The sequence below is a fragment of the Ranitomeya imitator genome, chromosome 2 (assembly GCF_032444005.1).
Source record: "Ranitomeya imitator isolate aRanImi1 chromosome 2, aRanImi1.pri, whole genome shotgun sequence".
Lineage (NCBI taxonomy): Eukaryota > Metazoa > Chordata > Amphibia > Anura > Dendrobatidae > Ranitomeya > Ranitomeya imitator.
Genome location: NC_091283.1, coordinates 195,916,984 through 195,939,253, shown reverse-complemented (window position 1 = coordinate 195,939,253; position 22,270 = coordinate 195,916,984).

The following is a 22,270-nucleotide window of genomic DNA, read 5'->3' as shown; positions in this document are numbered from 1 at the left end:
ATGCGTGACCTTTTGAGGCAAAAAAAATACTACACTTACGCAGATAATGCTGCCTATACTTCAATCAAATACTGTGGGGGGCATGCAACTGCAACACTCCATCCCACTATAGACAATGCAGATGAACATATTAAGCCTCATAGCTCAAAGACCAATGCTATTGACAGATGCAGGCATATGTGTATAGTAATACTCATCATAAAGTACTGCGCCGTCAGCCCCCTGTTCCTTAATAGCCTCAACGCGTTTCGCCTCGCTGGCTCATCAGGAGGCCCGATTTCATGTCATGTGTCTCGATGGTGCAAGATGTCTAAAGGATCCTGATGTATGTTACCTCAGTTTTAAACAGGGTCCGCCGGAAAACCGCGCCACCATCCCCTTCCTGTGTCGATCTGGAAGCAGAATGGGTACTTTGCCCTGATTGGTGGAGCAGAGAACTATCTCTGCGGTTGCGCACAGTGGACCGCAACATGCGTGTCGCCCCATGCCTAGCACTGGCGATAAATGTATAATCCACTGCGCCTGCGCTCCCCTCAAGGGCGCGGTCCTGACTGGTGGACCAAAAAAGATATTGCTGCAGGTATGCGGCTCGCAGGTGCACACCACCCTGAGCCCTGATAGGAAGTGGGCGTATACAGCGGCGACCGCGCGGCCCATTTGACTTGCTGCGGCTGCGCAGACCTGGAGCACAGCCTCATCTCCAGGGTACCCTCCTGATTGGTTGTCCAGAGAAAATATTTCTGCAGTTGCGCAGCTTGAGCCGCAGGCTGCGTGTCACCCAGAGCCCTGATAAATAGTGGGCGTATACAAAGACCGAAGCGCAGCCCAGATAGTCTTTTCTGCGACTGCGCAGGCCTGGATCAAGCCCCACTCTCACAAGCGTACTCCAGATTGATTAAGCGGAGGAACTATTACTGCGATTGCGCGGCTTGAGCCGCAGGCTCCATGTCGCCCGGAGCTCTGATACAGGGTGGGCGTATGATAGATCGAAAAGGCAGTCCATCCATATCTGAAGATAGGTAGCGTTTACTGCAGATATGCAGTCCAGATATTCCAAGATCACAGCACTCTGTATCATTCTCAAAGAGTAGCTGCCATATGTGATGGTGTGCCATCAATAGCCATATAAGGTTGCTCTTCAGCTAGCAACCTCATGTACCATAGATGGACATATCATTCCACCACAAGCACATTTGGAAAACATATTACAGATGGACATCAGTAATATCCGGTACCCACCGAATTCTTCAGAGCCCTCTGCGTATCAAAAAAAGTAAATAAATAAATACATAAATTCCGTTTCACCCCTATCAGGTCTAATTCCAGTAAACGAACGCTGCAAACTGAGGATTTCTGTTCCAACTATCGCACACACTAATCTGTGTATAACCCCCAAGAACCGGGGCGTAGATCTAGGGTAGAGCACGAAAAAACATAACTTATGGCAAAGAACATTTCCCATACTTCCCTTATCCAAAGGAGATGATACAAATTGTATACTTTTGTGAAGGATATAGGTCCAGGCAAACGGCGGGCACCAAAAAATCATAGACGTGCTACAAAAAACATGCAAAGGATTGTTGTTCATTAAGGCCTTTTGGGCTATTTGAGTCCATCCTAAAAATCCACTCACATTCTCTCTGTAAAATAGTTTTGTCGAGGTCCCCTCCCCTCGGGTTGGGCTTGACCACCTCTATCACAGTGAATTTTAGGTTAAGAATATCATGTGGATGTTTTAATCTCATGTGTCTGGCCAATGGAGTGTCCCTATCATGTCTTACATCTCCCAAATGTTCTCCCACACGCCTTCGAAACTCTCTTTTTGTTTTCCCGATATAATCTAGGGGGCAAGGGCACGAAGCCCTATATACCACCCCCATTGATTTGCAGTTGGAAAAATCACGTTGAAAGAAGCACTTCCCTGAGGAGGAGCTACTGAAGGATTTATTTGGAGTCATTAGCTTACAGAATTGGCAATTGCCACACCGGTAAAACCCACAAGGTCTTCTCTCTAGCCATGTACCTTCCGGTTTTGGTTTCATGTAGTGGCTATGTACTAGCGAGTCCTTCAAAGACCTCCCCTTCCTGAAAGTGATGTCCGGACATGGGCCCAATAGATCCTTCAGGTCCGGGTCCATTCTCCGGATGTCCCAGTGTTTGTTGAGAACATCTCTCACCCTCTGATGTTGGCAATCGAAGGTGCCTATGATCCTGATGATGTCATTTTCTAATGGGTCTTTCTTTTTCTGTAACAATTGCTGTCTATCGATGTTAGCCGCGGTTGTGTATGCAGTATGCAGCACATGTGGAGGATAGTTTTTCTCTCTAAATCTATTAAACATACCTTTTGCTTGGCTATGAAACATCCCAGTTTCCGAGCAGTTTCGCCTCAGTCTAAGGAACTGGCCCTTTGGAATCCCCTTTTTAAGGGGGATAGGGTGATGACTATTCCAGTTCAGCAGACTGTTCGTGCTCGTTGGTTTGTGGTATATGCTCGTCGTTAGACTTCCATTTGGTGTCCTCTTTATCAGGACATCCAAAAAGGCCAATTCATCTTTCTGAATTTCCGAGGTGAACCTTAGGCTGATCTGATTACAATTCAGCTCTGTGATGAAGTTGTTGAACTGATCAATGGTGCCCGTCCAGATGACAAAGACATCGTCTATGAATCTGAGCCATATTGCTACAAATTCATTCCACCATTTTTTCTCATCCCCAAAGACGACAGTTTCCTCCCACCAGCCCAGGGACAGATTTGCATACGACGGGGCACATGGGCACCTCATCGCAGTGCCCCTGAGCTGGTGGTAGTACTTACCGTCAAATTTAAATGCATTATGGGTAAGAATGTACTTTAGTAAAGACATCACAAAATTGTTATGTTCCCTACAGGCCACCGATCTCTGTTGGAGAAAGTAGTAAACTCCCCTTAGACCCACCTCATGTGGGATACTGCTATAGAGGGCTTCCACGTCAATTGACCCCAACAGGAAGTTGCCATCAAGTTTCAGGCCCTCTAGTTTCTGTAATAGATCTGTGGTGTCCCTAAGATATGAGGGCAGTCACAAATGGCCTTAGGATCTCCTCCAGATACAGACCACAGTTTTGGGTGAGGGAGTCCACACCCGACACAATGGGCCGTCCCTTCAGGGGGGTCACCCCCTTATGTATTTTAGGTAGAGTATAGAAGGTGGCCTGTAGGGGAAATTTAGGGAGCAAAAAGTCAAATTCAGATCTAGTCACAAGTCCATTGGTCAGGGCCTCATCAAGAACCTCCTTCAATTCCGTTTTATAGGCTCCTGTTGGATCGGAGCACAAGATTTCATATGTGCTCCTATCTTGTAAGATGTTGTGGCACATTTCCCGGTATACTTTATGGTCCATAATGACCAGGTTACCACCCTTATCGGATGCTTTAATTATAACCTGGTCGTTCCCTTTAAGAGCTTCCAATGCTTCCCTCTCTACATTAGTGAGATTATACGAAGTGTTAACATCATGGCCCTTGATTTTTCTCAGGTCTCTCTCAACCAATTGTAAGAAGATATCAATATTCATTGTTTCACTCTGTGGTGGCATCTTCACGCTCCTGTTTTTTTAACTTTGTGAAGGGCCCTTTACCTGTGTCTGTTCTCTGTGCATTCTCGTCTAAAAGTCCAACTAGAGCTTGAAAACTATCCAAATCATCTTCCTGTAGCCCTTGTTGAAGGCACTCCTCCCTGCCGTTATGCAGGAAGAATTTTTTCCACTTCAACTTTCTACAAAAGAGGTTAAGATCTTTCACCCACCCAAAGCAATTAAAGCTACTGGTCGGTACAAAATTAAGACCTCTTTGTAGAATACGATGTTCCTCACTGGTGAGGGTATGAGTGGATAGGTTTATGATTTGTCCTCTCTCTAGTTGGGCTTTGTTCTCAGGAAGTACCCTGTTCTCATCCCTTGTTCCAAAAAAGAGGAGGATGGAGCAGACGAGGAGCCAGGCGTCGGAGTATCTTTTTGAGTTGCAAATGTGGTCTTTGATGGACCCTCTCCGTTCCTGTGATAACCCCTCCCCTTCTTCCCATACCTTCCTCGTCCCTGTTGCCATTTTGATTGTCTGAAAGATTGTCCCCTACTAAAAAATCCTCCTCCTGTTTCTGTCCTCTCCGTATCTGAGGTGTCTATCAGAGGAGGAAATATCTCCCGATTTACCTCCCTGAATATCAAACGCCTTATTGTCTGCAAAGTTTTTTAGATCCTTCTGGAACTGTATCTGTTTCCTTTCTTTCAATAAGGCCTGATATTTCTCGACCGATGTCTGCAAAAGCCCCTCTCTCCTGTTGAAATCTGGATCTGATTTGAACTTAAGCACTTTTTCTATGAGGCTATTCAAATTACTGATTGATTTTTCAAGTAATTTATTCTCCTCTGACAATAGTAATTGCATGAATCGTATTGATGAGTCAATTGACTCTTTTAACCAGATATCCAGAAATGTTCGTGGGGAGGGAGTTATATTTATTCTGAGACCTCTTGGGATGATTGTATTTTTAATATAGTTCTCTAGGGTTCTAATCTCCCACCAAGATTTAAGAAAAGCCTTGTATCCTACATATACCTCATTAAAGGTGTTTTTTAATGTAATTGCCCCTGTACTTTGCTCCTGTGTCCCGTCAATATTAAATGCCTGAATTGCATCCTCCAACCAAAAGTCTTGATTTATTGGGCCTGCCAAAAAGCTAGCCATGCTACCCTATTCCAAAGTGCAAAAAATTCTCAAAAAATATAAATAAATGGGCTTCTATTAAATTAGGGAATCATATAGACTCCCTAATAAACAGATATGACTCCCTAATTTAATAGAAGCCCATTTATTTATATTTTTTGAGAATTTCTAACCCCTTCATTCTAACCAAGGGTGATAGAAAAGCCCTTTCATTCTATTGATGCCGGTACACAATCCGCATAATTTGTGACGCAAAATAACCTTCACTCTGCCAATCATGGAATAAAAGCCCCATAGTCTAGTGATCGTGGTGCAAGAGCCCCTTTATTCTTAGTAAAGGGTCCCCAAACTGTGCCTCGAAAACCACGTATGGTTCTCTGCTGTCTGCCAGCTTGATGCATTTACACCAGGTCTACCAAACATGTATGGGAAGAAGGTCTCGTCATAGTGACCTTTAAAGCAGTCCTGCACAGATAGGACAATCCTGTCACTGAGACGGTGCTTGAAGATGGATGCAATAGTGTGATCAGTGTGCTTGATGCAAAAATTCCAAACAGTGGGAATCTTCAGATGTAACGCCGCTGGGTTTATACTTTGTTTCTTCGGTGTTACTTTTGCATGTCTCTGCTTTAACCCTTGCTCCTCTACCCCTAACTTGCAGGGATACTGTAGTCTGTTACCTGTATGCATGTGGCTCAGTTCCTTGTACTGCTGTGTAGCTGTACATGTGCTGTGATGTCTTCGCCCTGCTGCATGACCACCTGCATGTGCGGTCCTCTGCTGCCACTGTGGAAGCTATCCGCAGCTTGCAAAGTTCTCTGCAGCTGGTGCACGACTTTCCACGTGTGTTCAGGCTAGCAGTCACTGCCAGGTACCCTAAGCCACAGTTCCTGTGCTATCTGTGCTGTAATGGTTTCTGTTTGTGCTTAGGGTGTGCGCGGCCTCACCTACCCTGCTTTTATCAGGGTTTGAGTGTGCACCTGTGTTGCTTTCCTCAGCCTATCGCTGAGGGGCAGCTTCTATATAAACTCCCTCTTTCCTGTTGGGTGTTGCCAGAGAATTGCATTGTGTTTCTGTATCTTGCCTTGTGTGTGAGGTATCCAGCTCCCTTTCTGTCTGCAGTATGTTCTGGGAGAGCTGATACCTGTCTTCCACCTGTTCTGGGGGCAGAGTACCCAGACCCGCCTATTCTGGAGGCTGTATATGCAGTACCTGATCCTGTCTGAACTGTGTCCATTGTGTTATGTTCCTGAGCCATGTTCCTGAGCCATGAGTCTGACCAGACGTGTCTGACCATCTTAGAAATTGCATTTTTAAATTGCAGTTTTTTAATTGCTATGAATTAGACTAGAATTCCATGGGGCATTTGACCATTCATCACTGCTGTACTTTCATCATCCTCATCACCACCTGTATCATCTAATCCATTTGTTTTGTCTACCCACAGGTATGCTTCACCCAGCTTTCCTGCTCTCTGTGTATATGAAGTGCATATAATTCCCACCTGGTATGCTTCACCCAGCTTTCCTGCTTTCTGTGTATATGAAGTGCATATAATTCCCACCTGGTATGCTTCACCCAGCTTTCCTGCTTTCTGTGTATATGAAGTGCATATAATTCCCACCTGGTATGCTTCACCCAGCTTTCCTGCTTTCTGTGTATATGAAGTGCATATAATTCCCACCTGGTATGCTTCACCCAGCTTTCCTGCTTTCTGTGTATATGAAGTGCATATAATTCCCACCTGGTATGCTTCACTCAGCTTTCCTGCTTTCTGTGTATATGAAGTGCATATAATTCCCACCTGGTATGCTTCACCCAGCTTTCCTGCTTTCTGTGTATATGAAGTGCATATAATTCCCACCTGGTATGCTTCACCCAGCTTTCCTGCTTTCTGTGTATATGAAGTGCATATAATTCCCACCTGGTATGCTTCACCCAGCTTTCCTGCTTTCTGTGTATATGAAGTGCATATAATTCCCACCTGGTATGCTTCACCCAGCTTTCCTACTTTCTGTGTATATGAAGTGCATATAATTCCCACCTGGTATGCTTCACCCAGCTTTCCTGCTTTATGTGTATACAGTTAGGTCCATATATATTTGGACAGAGACAACATTTTTTTAATTTTGGTTATAGACATTACCACAATGAATTTTAAACAAAACAATTCAGATGCAGTGGAAGTTCAGACTTTCAGCTTTCATTTGAGGGTATCCACATTAAAATTGGATGAAGGGTTTAGGAGTTTCAGCTCCTTAACATGTGCCACCCTGTTTTTAAAGCGACCAAAAGTAATTGGACAATTGACTCCAGGGCTATTTCTTGGATAGTTGTGGCCAATCCCTTTGTTATGTCATTCTCAATTAAGCAGATAAAAGGCCTGGAGTTGATTTGAGGTGTGGTGCTTGCATTTGGAAGGTTTTGCTGCGAAGTAAACATGCGGTCAAAGGAGCTCTCCATGCAGGTGAAACAAGCCATCCTTAAGCTGCGAAAACAGAAAAAACTCATCCGAAATATTGCTACAATATTAGGAGTGGCAAAATCTACAGTTTGGTACATCCTGAGAAAGAAAGAAAGCAGTGGTGAACTCATCATGCAAAAAGCCCTGGGCGCCCACGGAAGACAACAGTGGTGGTGGATGATCGCAAAATAATCTCCATGGTGAAGAGAAACCCCTTCACAACAGCCAACCAAGTGACCAACACTCTCCAGGAGGTCGGCGTATCAATATCCAAATCTACCATAAAGAGAAGACTGCATGAAAGTAAATACAGAGGGTTCACTGCACGGTGCGAGCCACTCATAAGCATCAAGAAGAAAAAGGCTAGACTGGACTTTGCTAAAAAACATCTAATAATGCCAGCACAGTTCTGGAAGAGCATTCTTTGGACAGATGAAACCAAGATCAACCTCTACCAGAATGATGGAAAGAGAAAAGTATGGCGAAGGCTGTTATGTTTGCTAATGACAGGTGTTATGAAGGCAATCCAGAAACACAGTGTGCTTAGCGATCAGAGCGCACACAGTGATCTGACAAATACCCAAAAATACAAGAACGAGCTCTGAGACGTGGAAACTCTGTAGACTGCACACCTGATCCTATCCTAAACACAACTAAAAGCGGCTGTGGATTGCGCCTAACAACTACCTAGGCAACTCGGCACAGCCTAAGAAACTAGCTAGCCTGAAGATAGAAAAATAGGCCTGACTTGCCCCAGAGAAATTCCCCAAAGGAAAAGGCAGCCCCCCACATATAATGACTGTGAGTAAGATGAAAAGACAAAACGTAGGGATGAAATAGATTCAGCAAAGTGGGGCCCGATATTCTAGGACAGAGCGAGGACAGTAAAGCGAACTTTGCAGTCTACAAAAAACCCTAAAGCAAAACCACGCAAAGGGGGCAAAAAAAAACCACCGTGCCGAACTAACGGCACGGCGGTACACCCTTTGCGTCTCAGAGCTTCCAGCAAAACAAAAGACAAGCTGGACAGAAAAAAAGCAACAAAAAAGCAAAAAGCACTTAGCTATACAGAGCAGCAGGTCACAGGAACAATCAGGAGAAGCTCAGATCCAACACTGAAACATTGACAAGGAGCAAGGATAGCAGCATCAGGCGGAGTTAAGTAATGAAGCAGTTAACGAGCTCACCAGAACACCTGAGGGAGGAAGCTCAGAAGCTGCAGTACCACTTGTGACCACAGGAGTGAATTCAGCCACAGAATTCACAACAGTACCCCCCCCTTGAGGAGGGGTCACTGAACCCTCACCAGAGCCCCCACGCCGACCAGGATGAGCCGCATGAAAGGCACGAACAAGATCGGAAGCATGAACATCAGAGGCAAAAACCCAGGAATTATCTTCCTGAGCATAACCCTTCCATTTAACCAGATACTGGAGTTTCCGTCTAGAAACACGAGAATCCAAAATCTTCTCCACAATATACTCCAATTCCCCCTCCACCAAAACCGGGGCAGGAGGCTCAACAGATGGAACCATAGGTGCCACGTATCTCCGCAACAACGACCTATGGAATACATTATGTATGGAAAAGGAGTCTGGGAGGGTCAAACGAAAAGACACAGGATTGAGAACCTCAGAAATCCTATACGGACCAATAAAACAAGGTTTAAATTTAGGAGAGGAAACCTTCATAGGAATATGACGAGAAGATAACCAAACCAGATCCCCAACACGAAGTCGGGGACCCACACGGCGTCTGCGATTAGCGAAAAGTTGAGCTTTCTCCTGGGACAAGATCAAATTGTCCACTACCTGAGTCCAGATCTGCTGCAACCTATCCACCACAGAATCCACACCAGGACAGTCCGAAGACTCAACCTGTCCTGAAGAGAAACGAGGATGGAACCCAGAATTGCAAAAAAATGGAGAAACCAAGGTAGCCGAGCTGGCCCGATTATTAAGGGCGAACTCAGCCAACGGCAAAAAGGACACCCAATCATCCTGGTCTGCAGAAACAAAACATCTCAGATATGTTTCCAAGGTCTGATTGGTTCGTTCGGTCTGGCCATTAGTCTGAGGATGGAAAGCCGAGGAAAAGGATAGGTCAATGCCCATCCTACCACAAAAGGCTCGCCAAAACCTTGAAACAAACTGGGAACCTCTGTCAGAAACAATATTCTCAGGAATGCCATGCAACCGAACCACATGCTGAAAGAACAAAGGTACCAAATCAGAGGAGGAAGGCAATTTAGCCAAGGGCACCAGATGGACCATTTTAGAAAAGCGATCACAGACCACCCAAATGACTGACATCTTTTGAGAAACGGGAAGGTCAGAAATGAAATCCATTGAAATATGTGTCCAAGGCCTCTTTGGGACCGGCAAGGGCAAAAGCAACCCACTGGCACGAGAACAGCAGGGCTTAGCCCTAGCACAAATCCCACAGGACTGCACAAAAGTACGTACATCCCGTGACAGAGATGGCCACCAGAAGGATCTAGCCACTAACTCTCTGGTACCAAAGATTCCAGGATGACCAGCCAACACCGAACAATGAAGTTCAGAGATAAGTTTATTAGTCCACCTATCAGGGACGAACAGTTTCTCTGCTGGACAACGATCAGGTTTATTCGCCTGAAATTTTTGCAGCACCCGCCGCAAATCAGGGGAGATGGCAGACACAATGACTCCTTCCTTGAGGATACCCGCTGGCTCAGATAAACCCGGAGAGTCGGGCACAAAACTCCTAGACAGAGCATCCGCCTTCACATTTTTAGAGCCCGGAAGGTACGAAATCACAAAGTCGAAGCGGGCAAAAAATAACGACCAACGGGCCTGTCTAGGATTCAAGCGCTTGGCAGACTCGAGATAAGTCAAGTTCTTATGATCAGTCAATACCACCACGCGATGCTTAGCTCCTTCAAGCCAATGACGCCACTCCTCGAATGCCCACTTCATGGCCAGCAACTCTCGATTGCCCACATCATAATTACGCTCAGCGGGCAAAAACTTCCTGGAAAAGAAAGCACATGGTTTCATCACTGAGCAATCAGAACCTCTCTGTGACAAAACCGCCCCTGCTCCAATCTCAGAAGCATCAACCTCGACCTGGAACGGAAGAGAAACATCTGGCTGACACAACACAGGGGCAGAACAAAAACGACGCTTCAACTCCTGAAAAGCTTACACAGCAGCAGAAGACCAATTAACCAAATCAGCACCCTTCTTGGTCAAATCGGTCAATGGTTTGGCAATGCTAGAAAAATTACAGATGAAGCGACGATAAAAATTAGCAAAGCCCAGGAACTTTTGCAGACTTTTCAGAGATGTCGGCTGAATCCAATCCTGGATGGCTTGGACCTTAACTGGATCCATCTCGATAGTAGAAGGGGTAAAGATGAACCCCAAAAATGAAACTTTCTGCACACCGAAGAGACACTTTGATCCCTTCACAAACAAAGAGTTAGCACGCAGGACCTGAAAAACCATTCTGACCTGCTTCACATGAGACTCCCAATCATCTGAGAAGATCAAAATGTCATCCAAGTAAACAATCAGGAATTTATCCAGATACTCACGGAAGATGTCATGTATAAAAGACTGAAACACAGATGGAGCATTGGCAAGTCCGAACGGCATCACTAGATACTCAAAATGACCCTCGGGCGTATTGAATGCAGTTTTCCATTCATCTCCTTGCCTGATTCTCACCAGATTATACGCACCACGAAGATCTATCTTAGTGAACCAACTAGCCCCCTTAATCCGAGCAAACAAGTCAGATAACAATGGCAAGGGATACTGAAATTTAACAGTGATCTTATTAAGAAGGCGGTAATCAATACACGGTCTCAGCGAACCATCCTTCTTGGCTACAAAGAAGAACCCTGCTCCCAGTGGTGATGACGATGGGCGAATATGTCCCTTCTCCAGGGATTCCTTCACATAACTGCGCATAGCGGCGTGTTCGGGCACGGATAAATTAAATAATCGACCTTTAGGGAATTTACTACCAGGAATCAAATTGATAGCACAATCACAATCCCTATGCGGAGGTAGAGCATCGGACTTGGGCTCTTCAAATACATCCTGATAATCAGACAAGAACTCTGGGACCTCAGAAGGGGTGGATGACGAAATCGACAAAAATGGAACATCACCATGTACCCCCTGACAACCCCAGCTGGATACCGACATGGAATTCCAATCCAATACTGGATTATGGGTTTGTAGCCATGGCAACCCCAACACGACCACATCATGCAGATTATGCAACACCAGAAAGCGAATAACTTCCTGATGTGCAGGAGCCATGCACATGGTCAGCTGGGCCCAGTATTGAGGTTTATTCTTGGCCAAAGGTGTAGCATCAATTCCTCTCAATGGAATAGGACACCGCAAAGGCTCCAAGAAAAACCCACAACGTTTAGCATAATCCAAATCCATCAGATTCAGGGCAGCGCCCGAATCCACAAACGCCATGACAGAAAACGACGACAAAGAGCATATCAAGGTAATGGACAGAAGGAATTTGGACTGTACAGTACCAATGACGGCAGACCTAGCGGACCGCTTAGTGCGCTTAGGACAATCAGAAATAGCATGAGTGGAATCACCACAGTAGAAACACAGACCATTCAGACGTCTGTATTCCTGCCGTTCAACTCTAGTCATAGTCCTATCGCACTGCATAGGCTCAGGTTTAACCTCAGGCAGTACCGCCAAATGGTGCACAGATTTACGCTCGCGCAAGCGTCGACCGATCTGAATGGCCAAAGACAAAGACTCATTCAAACCAGCAGGCATAGGAAATCCCACCATGACATCCTTAAGAGCCTCAGAGAGACCCTTTCTGAACAAAGCTGCCAGCGCAGATTCATTCCATTGAGTGAGTACTGACCATTTCCTAAATTTCTGACAATATACTTCTATATCATCCTGACCCTGGCAGCAAATTTTTCTCAGCCTGATCCACTGAATTAGGCTCATCGTACAGCAATCCGAGCGCCAGGAAAAACACATCGACACTACTCAATGCAGGGTCTCCTGGCGCAAGAGAAAATGCCCAGTCTTGAGGGTCGCCGCGCAAAAAAGAAATAATAATCAAAACCTGTTGAATAGGATTACCAGAAGAATGAGGTTTCAAGGCCAGAAATAGCTTACAATTATTTTTGAAACTTAGAAACTTAGTTCTATCTCCAAAAAACAAATCAGGAATAGGAATTCTTGGTTCTAACATAGATTTCTGATCAATAGTATCTTGAATTTTTTGTACATTTATAACGAGATTATCCATTGAAGAGCACAGACCCTGAATATCCATGTCCACACCTGTGTCCAGAATCACCCAAATGTCTAGGGGAAAAAAAAAAAATGAACACAGAGCAGAAAAAAAAAAAATGATGTCAGAACTTTTTCTTTCCCTCTATTGAGAATCATTAGTTGGCTCCTTGTACTGTTATGTTTGCTAATGACAGGTGTTATGAAGGCAATCCAGAAACACAGTGTGCTTAGCGATCAGAGCGCACACAGTGATCTGACAAATACCCAAAAATACAAGAACGAGCTCTGAGACGTGGAAACTCTGTAGACTGCACACCTGATCCTATCCTAAACACAACTAAAAGCGGCTGTGGATTGCGCCTAACAACTACCTAGGCAACTCGGCACAGCCTAAGAAACTAGCTAGCCTGAAGATAGAAAAATAGGCCTGACTTGCCCCAGAGAAATTCCCCAAAGGAAAAGGCAGCCCCCCACATATAATGACTGTGAGTAAGATGAAAAGACAAAACGTAGGGATGAAATAGATTCAGCAAAGTGGGGCCCGATATTCTAGGACAGAGCGAGGACAGTAAAGCGAACTTTGCAGTCTACAAAAAACCCTAAAGCAAAACCACGCAAAGGGGGCAAAAAAAACCCACCGTGCCGAACTAACGGCACGGCGGTACACCCTTTGCGTCTCAGAGCTTCCAGCAAAACAAAAGACAAGCTGGACAGAAAAAAAGCAACAAAAAAGCAAAAAGCACTTAGCTATACAGAGCAGCAGGTCACAGGAACAATCAGGAGAAGCTCAGATCCAACACTGAAACATTGACAAGGAGCAAGGATAGCAGCATCAGGCGGAGTTAAGTAATGAAGCAGTTAACGAGCTCACCAGAACACCTGAGGGAGGAAGCTCAGAAGCTGCAGTACCACTTGTGACCACAGGAGTGAATTCAGCCACAGAATTCACAACAGAAGGCGTGGTCCAGCTCATGATCCAAAGCATACCACATCATCTGTAATACCCGGCGGAGGCAGTGTGATGGCTTGGGCACGCATGGCTGCCAGTGGCACTGGGTCACTAGTGTTTATTGATGTTGTGACACAGGACAGAAGCAGCCGAATGAATTCTGAGGTCTTCAGAGCCGCCATACTGTGCGCTCAGATCCAGCCAAATGCAGCCAAACCGATTGGTCGTCGTTTCATACTACAGATGGACAATGACCCAAAACATAAAGCCAAAGCAACCCAGGAGTTTATTAAAGCAAAGAAGTGGAATATTCTTGAATGGCCAAGTCAGTCACCTGATCTCAACCCAATTGAGCAGCATTTCACTTGTTAAAGACTAAACTTCAGACAGAAAGTCCCACAAACAAACAGCAACTGAAAACCACCGCAGTGAAGGCCTGGCAGAGCATCAAAAAGGAGGAAACACAGCGTCTGGTGATGTCCATGAGTTCAAGACTTCAGGCAGTCATTGCCAGCAAAGGGTTTTCAACTAAGTACTAAAAATGAACATTTTATTTAAAATATTATTGAGTCTGTCCAAATACTTTTGATCCCTTTAAAAACAGGGTGGCACATGTTAAGGAGCTGAAACTCCTAAACCCTTCATCCAATTTTAATGTGGATACCCTCAAATGAAAGCTGAAAGTGTGAACTTCAACTGCATCTGAATTGTTTTGTTTAAAATTCACTGTGGTAATGTCTATAACAAAAATTTGAAAAATGTTGTCTCTGTCCAAATATATATGGACTTAACTGTATGAAGTGCATATAATTCCCACCTGGTATGCTTTCCTTACCTGTTATTTTCTATCCATATGTACTTCACTCCTCTCTTGCGTCTTCCTTGCATACCTGAGTAGCCATCTACCCCACCCCCTCTTTATGACCTGGCTTAACTGTGAACATGTGCTCTGGACACACAGGCCCACATCCCCTCTCTCAGCTGTGAGCCCTTAGGTGCCCATAAATTCAAAGCCATGAGTCTGACCAGACGTGTCTGACCATCTTAGAAATTGCATTTTTAAGTTGCAGTTTTTTAATTGCTATGAATTAGACTAGAATTGGACTGGAATTGACTGGAAGGTAAAGGAATAGAAAACCACTATAATGTTTCGGTTTCTTTTAACATTCACCCCCATACTACTTTATTTCTTCCTATCTCCTGTAATCACTCCACCCAGTAAGGAACTAGTCATTTCTTCCTCAATCCTCCCCAGCCACCTCACCTCCTCCACAGAACTGTTCCTCCACATACAATCCATTCTCTCCAGGCACACACGGCCACATCATGACCTATCCAGCTCACACCTTCTAACGCTCAGTCTGCTGCTCCTCATTGCTGGCGACATATCCCCAAATCCTGGCCCTCCTCATCACATCCCCACACTCATTTCTAATCCCCTGCCACAATCCTCTACACGTCCTCGCAACTACAGTAACCTCATACCCATTCATCCAGCCCCCACTCCCCCAATTTCCCTATCTGGAGCACTATGGAACGCACGCTCTGTCTGCAATAAACTGTCATTTATCCATGACCTCTTTATCAATAACAAACTCTCCTTCCTCGGCATCACTGAAACCTGGCTCACCCCTTCTGACACAGCCTCCCCTGCGGCACTCTCTTACGGTGGCTTCCACCTTTCTCACACACCCCACCCCAGCAGCAAGCATGGCGGAGGAGTTGGTTTTCTCCTGTCAGATAACTGCTCCTTCACCCCAATCCCACTGCCACCCTCTGTTACCCTCCCTTCCTTTGTGGTGCATTCTGTGCGCATCTACTCCCCCTCCAACCTCCAACTGGCTGTCATCTACCGTCCCCCAGGGCCAGCCACCACCTTCTTTGACCACTTCACCACCTGGCTACTCCATTTCCTCGCCGCTGACATCCCCACTATCATCATGGGCGACTTCAACATCCCCATTGACACTTCCCTCTCAGTTGCCACTAAACTTCTATCTCTCACTTCCTCCTTTGGCCTCACTCAATGGTCTTCTACAGCCACCCACAAAGATGGTCACACACTGGACCTCATTTTCACCCGCCTCTGCTCCCTATCTAACCTCTCAAACTCACCTCTTCCTCTTTCTGACCACAACCTACTCACATTCTCTTCCCTTTCCACTCCTTCTCTACAACCCCCACCCCACAAACTCTCACACCCTCGCAGAAATCTTAAACACCTTGATCTTCACTCACTCTCTGAACCCCTCCTCCCTCTCACAGACATAAGCTCCCTAGACAATGTGGATGATGCTGCCGCTCTATATAACACCACAATAGCTGCAGCTTTGGAATCTCTTGCCCCTCTCACACATACCAAAGCTAGCAAAATCAACAGACAACCCTGGCACACCAGCATGACCAAAGAACTGAGGCGAGCTTCCAGAGCTGCTGAGCGCAGATGGAAAAGATCCCACTCCAACGAGCACTTCATCGCATTCAAACAGTCCCTCACTACTTTCAAAACAACGCTCGCCACAGCAAAACAAACCTACTTCTCATCTCTCATATCCTCCCTGTCTCACAACCCCAAACAGTTATTCAACACCTTCAACTCTCTCCTCCGTCCCCCAGCACCTCCTCCCTCCCCACTCATCTCAGCTGAAGACTTTGCCTCATTTTTTAAGCAGAAAATTGAGAACATCAGAGACAGTTTTAGTAAACAACCCCCAGAACCCTTCCTCCCAACTACCCAGCCCTCCACCTCCAAAACCAACATCTCCACCATTACAGAAGACGGACTCTCCACTCTACTCTCAAGATCGCATCTCACCACCTGTGCACTTGACCCACTCCCATCCCACTTCATCCCAAACCTCACCACAGTCTTCATCCCAACCCTAACCCATCTCTTCAACCTATCACTAACAACTGGCATTTTCCCCTCAAGCTTTAAACATGCCTAAATCACACCTATCCTCAAAAAGCCCTCTCTTGACCCATCCTCTGTATCTAGCTATCGCCCTATATCACTTCTCCCCTTTGCCTCAAAACTACTGGAACAACATGTCCATCTTGAACTGTCCTCCCATCTATCTTCCTGCTCCTTCTTCGACCGCTTTCAATCAGGCTTCCGGTCACACCACTCCACTGAAACTGCCCTAACTAAGGTCACCAATGACCTATTAACCGCCAAGAGCAAGCGACACTACTCTATCCTCCTCCTCCTGGACCTGTCCTCTGCCTTTGACACAGTGGACCATTCTCTGCTGCTGCAGACCCTCTCATCCCTTGGAATCACAGAATTGGCCCTATCCTGGATCTCATCATACCTAACTGACCGTACATTCAGCGTCTCCCACTCACACACCACCTCCTCACCTCGCCCCCTATCTGTCGGAGTCCCGCAAGGTTCAGTTCTAGGACCCCTGCTCTTCTCCATTTACACCTTTGGCCTGGGACAGCTCATAGAATCTCACGGCTTTCAGTATCATCTCTACGCTGACGACACACAGATCTACATCTCTGGACCAGATATCACCTCCCTACTAACCAGAATCCCTCAATGTCTGTCTGCTATTTCATCCTTCTTCTCCACTAGATTTCTAAAACTTAACATGGACAAAACAGAATTCATCATCTTTCCCCCATCTCACACGACCTCCCCAACGAACCTATCCATTACAGTAAACGGCTGCTCGCTCTCCCCAGTCCCACAAGCCCGCTGTCTTGGGGTAATCCTTGACACTGATCTCTCCTTTAAACCACATATCCAAACTCTTTCCACTTCCTGCCGCCTCCAACTCAAAAATATTTCACGGATCCGCACATTCCTAAACCAAGAATCTGCAAAGACCCTAGTCCATGCCCTCATCATCTCCCGCCTTGACTACTGTAACCTCCTGCTCTGTGGCCTCCCCTCTAACACTCTTGCACCCCTCCAATCTATTCTAAACTCTGCTGCCCGACTAATCCACCTGTCCCCCCGCTATTCCCCCGCCTCTCCCCTCTGTCAATCCCTGCACTGGCTCCCCATCACCCAGAGACTCCAGTACAAAAGCCTAACCATGACATACAAAGCCATCCACAACCTGTCTCCTCCATACATCTGTGACCTCGTCTCCCGGTACTTTCCTGCACGCAACCTCCGATCCTCACAAGATCTCCTTCTCTACTCCCCTATTATCTCCTCTTCGCACAATCGCATACAAGATTTATCTCGTGCATCCCCCCTACTCTGGAATTCTCTACCACAACATATCAGACTCTCGCCTACCATCGAAACCTTCAAAAAGAACCAGAAGACCCACCCCTTCCGACAAGCCTACAACCTGCAGTAACCACCGATTGACCAAACCGCTGCACGGCCAGCTCTACCCTCACCTACTGTATCCTCACCCATCCCTTGTAGATTGTGAGCCCTCGCGGGCAGGGTCCTCTCTCCTCCTGTACCAGTTGTGACTTGTATTGTTCAAGATTATTGTACTTGTTTTATTATGTATACCCCTCCTCACATGTAAAGCACCATGGAATAAATGGCACTATAATAATAAATAATAATAATAATAAGTTCTTTTGTGTCTGACACCCCGCACCCAGTGACTGAACTTTCAGGGCTCATCTTTTAAAGATGGAGTCTGGTGCTCTTGCTGAGCTCTTACTATGCCGTGCTCAGCCTTCCATGTGGTGCTAGCCCCATCTGGCCCAGTTCCAGTCCGGCGGTGCTTGCACCATCACGCTTGAGTTCCTTCCTAGGTCCGATGCCCGGAGCCTGACGGCCGTAGCTATGAACCTGATGACCACTGCTACCTGGTCCTGTGCCATCCGTGTCCCAGCCGATGACCTGGGCTGCCACGCCAGTGTCCCAGATGTCTATCTGGTATTCCTGATGTCCAGCCTGTGTCTGATGTCCTGTGTCCGATGACCTGATGCCCTGGGATGCCATGCCAGTGTCCCATCCGATGACCTAGGCTGCCACACCAGTGTCCCAGATGTCTGTCCAGTATTCCTGATGTCCAGCCTGTGTCTGATGTCCTGATGTACTTCCTGTGCCTGATGTCCTGATGACCTGTGCTGCCACACCAGTGTCCCAGCCGATGACCTGGGCTGCCACGCCAGTGTCCCAGATGTCTATCCTGCGTCCGATGACCTGGTGTCCTGATGTCCTGCCTGTGTCCAATGTCCTGATGTTCAGCCTGTGTCCGATGTCCTGATGTCCAGCCTGTGTTTGATGTCCTGATGTCCTGCCTGTGACCCGATGTTTCATCCGTTCCCTGGGGTCCACCCTGTGATGACGTCGGTCCTGGGTCAGTGTCTGATGTTCTCATGCTGAGCCAGTGCTATGCCTGAGGTCTGACAGGCCGTTCTAGTAAGCCCGTGCCAGATGACCCTGGACTGCATCAACCCGTGATGACCCTTTCCATCATAAGAACTCTGGCTGAGGTCAGTGTCTGATGTTCTCCTGTTGAGCCTGTGCTGCGCATGAGGCCTGAGAGAGAGACCGTCCTAGCATGCCCATGCCTAATAATCCTGGACTTCATCAACCCGTGATATCCTCTGCCTTCGTCTGTTATGCTGAGACGTGTACCCTACTCTGATGTGTAGAATCGGGATCATGACATTATGTGTTGCTATGTAGTGTTTTCATTTGAGTAAACTTTGTTTCTTCATACGTGAAGTTGTGCGGTGTAATCTAGTTCTGCATATCGCCATCTTGTCCACATGCTCAGCTGCCACAGACCCTGCTCACTGCCCTTCCCTAGTCTGGGTAGGTCCAGGTAACTCTATGTGGTTCAGTGGGTCCAAATTCCGTTCCCTCTAGGGACGCTCCCTGTTATGGACCTGGTGGTTAGGAGCACCCGGAACGACCTGATAGTTGAACTCACACAGGACAAGCTCTGGGATGTGGGAGCTCTGCTGACCGCAACCTCTAGTCCTATCACAACAACTAGAAATAGCCGTGGAGCGTTCCTGACACTCCCTAGACGCCTCTTCACAGCCTAAGAGCTAACTAGCCCTAGAGATAGAAAATAAAGCCTACCTTGCCTCAGAGAAATTCCCCAAAGGAAAAGGCAGACCCCCACATATATTGACTGTGAGTAAAGAAGAAAGTCACATACGCAGAAATGAAACAGGTTTCAGCAAAGGGAGGCCAGACTTACTAAACAGACAGAGGATAGGAAAGGTATCTTTGCGGTCAGCACAAAAAACTACAAAAGACCACGCAGAGTGTGCAAAAAGACCTCCGCACCGACTAACGGTGCGGAGATGCCACTCTGCATCCCAGAGCTTCCAGCTAGCAAGGCAAAATCATGATATCCAGCTGGACAAGGAAACAATGAACAAATAATAACTAGCAGGGACTTAGCTTCTCCTGGAGTAGACAGGTCACCAGAAAGATCCAAGAGCGAACTGAACCAATGCAAGAACATTGACAGCTGGCATGGAGTAACGACCTGAGTGGAGTTAAATAGAGCAGCCAGCCAAAGGATAAACCACGTCACCTGTGGAAGGAACTGTTGTGAATTCTGTGGCAGAGCTCCCTCCTGTGGTCACAAGTGGTACTTCGGCTGATTCTCTCTGTGAGCCTCCGTTGGTGGAGGAGAGTGGTACTGCGGCTTCTGAGTTTCCTTCCTCAGGTGATGTGGTGAAGTCGTTAGGTGCTGCTCTATTTAACTCCACCTAGTGCTTTGATCCTGGCCTCCAGTCAATGTTCTAGTATTGGACCTGTTTCCTCCTGGATCGTTCCTGTGGCCTGCTGCTCTGCATAGCTAAGTTCCGCTTTTGCTATTTTGTTTGCTGTTTTTTCTGTCCAGCTTGCTTATTTGTTTTTTCTTGCTTGCTGGAAGCTCTGGGACGCAGAGGGTGTACCTCCGTGCCGTTAGTTCGGTACGGAGGGTCTTTTTGCCCCCTTTGCGTGGTTTTTTGTAGGGTTTGTGTTGACCGCAAAGTTACCTTTCCTATCCTCGCTCTGTTCAGAAAGTCGGGCCTCACTTTGCTAAATCTATTTCATCTCTACGTTTGTCTTTTCATCTTAACTCACAGTCATTATATGTGGGGGCTGCCTTTTCCTTTGGGGTATTTCTCTGAGGCAAGGTAGGCTTATTTTCTATCTTCAGGCTAGCTAGTTTCTCAGGCTGTGCCGAGTTGCATAGGGAGCGTTAGGCGCAATCCACGGCTGCCTCTAGTGTGGTTGGAGAGGATTAGGGATTGCGGTCAGCAGAGTTCCCACGTCCCAGAGCTCGTTCTATGTTTTTGGGTTATTGTCAGGTCACTGTATGCGCTCTGACTTCTATGTCCATTGTGGTACTGAATTACCTTATCATAACAAGGAATCTCAGAAGCAGCAGCTCCACTCACAGCCACCAGAGGGAGTCCATGGACAGAACTCGCCGAAGTACCATTCATGACCACAGGAGGGAGTTCGATAACAGAATTCACAACAGTACCCCCCCTTGAGGAGGGGTCACCGAACCCTCACCAGAGCCCCCAGGCCGATCAGGATGAGCCAAATGAAAGGCACGAACTAGATCGGCAGCATGAACATCAGAGGCAAAAACCCAGGAATTATCTTCCTGACCATAACCCTTCCACTTGACCAGGTACTGGAGTTTCCGTCTCGAAACACGAGAATCCAAAATCTTCTCCACCACATACTCCAACTCCCCCTCGACCAACACCGGGGCAGGAGGATCAACGGAGGGAACCATAGGCGCCACGTATCTCCGCAATAACGACCTATGGAACACATTATGGATGGCAAAAGAAGCTGGAAGGGCCAAACGAAATGACACAGGATTGAGAACTTCAGAAATCTTATACGGACCAATGAAACGAGGCTTAAACTTAGGAGAGGAAACCTTCATAGGAACATAACGAGACAACAACCAAACCAAATCCCCAACACGAAGTCGGGGACCAACACAACGCCGGCGGTTAGCGAAAAGTTGAGCCCTCTCCTGGGAGAATGTCAAATTGTCCACCACATGAGTCCAAATCTGCTGCAACCTGTCCACCACAGCATCCACACCAGGACAGTCCGAAGGCTCAACCTGCCCTGAAGAGAAACGAGGATGGAAACCCGAATTACAGAAAAAAGGAGAAACAAAAGTAGTCGAGCTGGCCCGATTATTAAGGGCGAACTCAGCCAAAGGCAAGAAGGACACCCAATCATCCTGATCAGCAGAAACAAAGCATCTCAGATATGTTTCTAAAGTCTGATTAGTTCGTTCGGTTTGGCCATTAGTCTGAGGATGGAAAGCCGAAGAAAAAGACAAATCAATGCCCATCTTAGCACAAAAGGACCGCCAAAACCTCGAAACAAACTGGGAACCTCTGTCCGAGACGATGTTCTCCGGAATGCCATGCAAACGAACCACATGCTGGAAAAACAATGGCACCAAATCAGAGGAGGAAGGCAATTTAGACAAGGGTACCAAATGGACCATCTTAGAGAAGCGATCACAAACCACCCAAATGACCGACATCCTTTGAGAGACAGGGAGATCAGAAATAAAATCCATGGAAATATGCGTCCAGGGCCTCTTCGAGACCGGCAAGGGCAAAAGCAACCCACTGGCACGAGAACAGCAGGGCTTAGCCCGAGCACAAGTCCCACAGGACTGCACAAAAGAACGCACATCCCGTGACAAAGAAGGCCACCAAAAGGATCTAGCCACCAAATCTCTGGTACCAAAGATTCCAGGATGACCCGCCTACACCGAACAATGAACCTCAGAGATAACTCTACTAGTCCATCTATCAGGGACAAACAGTTTCTCCGCTGGACAACGGTCAGGTCTATCAGCCTGAAACTTCTGCAGCACGCGCCGCAAATCAGGGGAGATGGCAGACAAAATTACCCCCTCTTTGAGAATACCCGCCGGCTC